The sequence below is a fragment of the Benincasa hispida genome, unplaced genomic scaffold, assembly GCF_009727055.1.
Source record: "Benincasa hispida cultivar B227 unplaced genomic scaffold, ASM972705v1 Contig245, whole genome shotgun sequence".
NCBI classification, from domain to species: domain Eukaryota; kingdom Viridiplantae; phylum Streptophyta; class Magnoliopsida; order Cucurbitales; family Cucurbitaceae; genus Benincasa; species Benincasa hispida.
Genome location: NW_024064773.1, coordinates 289189 through 290039, shown reverse-complemented (window position 1 = coordinate 290039; position 851 = coordinate 289189).

Sequence of the window (851 nt, the reverse complement as noted above, 5' to 3'; positions counted from 1 at the left end):
CAATTGCTCCTCCACAGTTGTCACACCCCCTCCCAGATTACCCACCTAACCTAGAAAGAGGTGTGAAGATGCCAAACATCACCTCCCCCAATGACATTTAGCATCTTACTAACCAACTTAACTGTGCTTAAATCTGAACAATTACACAATAATCCTTTAGCACATTTAATTTCCATTCAGCATATTCCATTTTACGATATCCACAAACAAGTTTCATAAACTTCCTATCTCCTGTTATATACAAACCATGAACAAAGTTTAGACACAACGGAAACACTTTCAGTTCAGACATTACACAACAAAACAACTCCTCTTGTCCATACTCCCAAAACCATGACACGTAAGGTTCGTGATATGCAATCTATTTACAATAGTGCAAGGCCTACAATATAGCAGGAGACTCTTGTCGTGTGCCAGTAAACAACTTAGCGTGTTTCAGGAACTTTAACGCTACCTGGGGGGAAAACATAAAACATCGAAAGCATGAGCTAATGCCCAGTGAGTGATAATCTAATATAAACATAAGTTATCGCTTTCTAAATCATCAATAAAAGTAATTAAATCATTCAATAAAACATTGGCCAGGTATAAAAGATTCAATAGCATCTCAAACACATACTAGTAAAACAGTGGCATGATCAACTCTCATAAGCATATTTTAAAGCATTCATTCGTTATCAGAAAACCACCAACTCTATATCAAATACTCGTTTACAACGGTGGGTTACTCTAGACACAGAATGCCCCCTCCCCCCCCCCCCCCGGTGTAAACCAAATCACAAGGTCATACGTGCACGCAGAGCTGCTCAAGGCTAAGCATAGATACACACCACAAGCCCAGTTACTCTGGA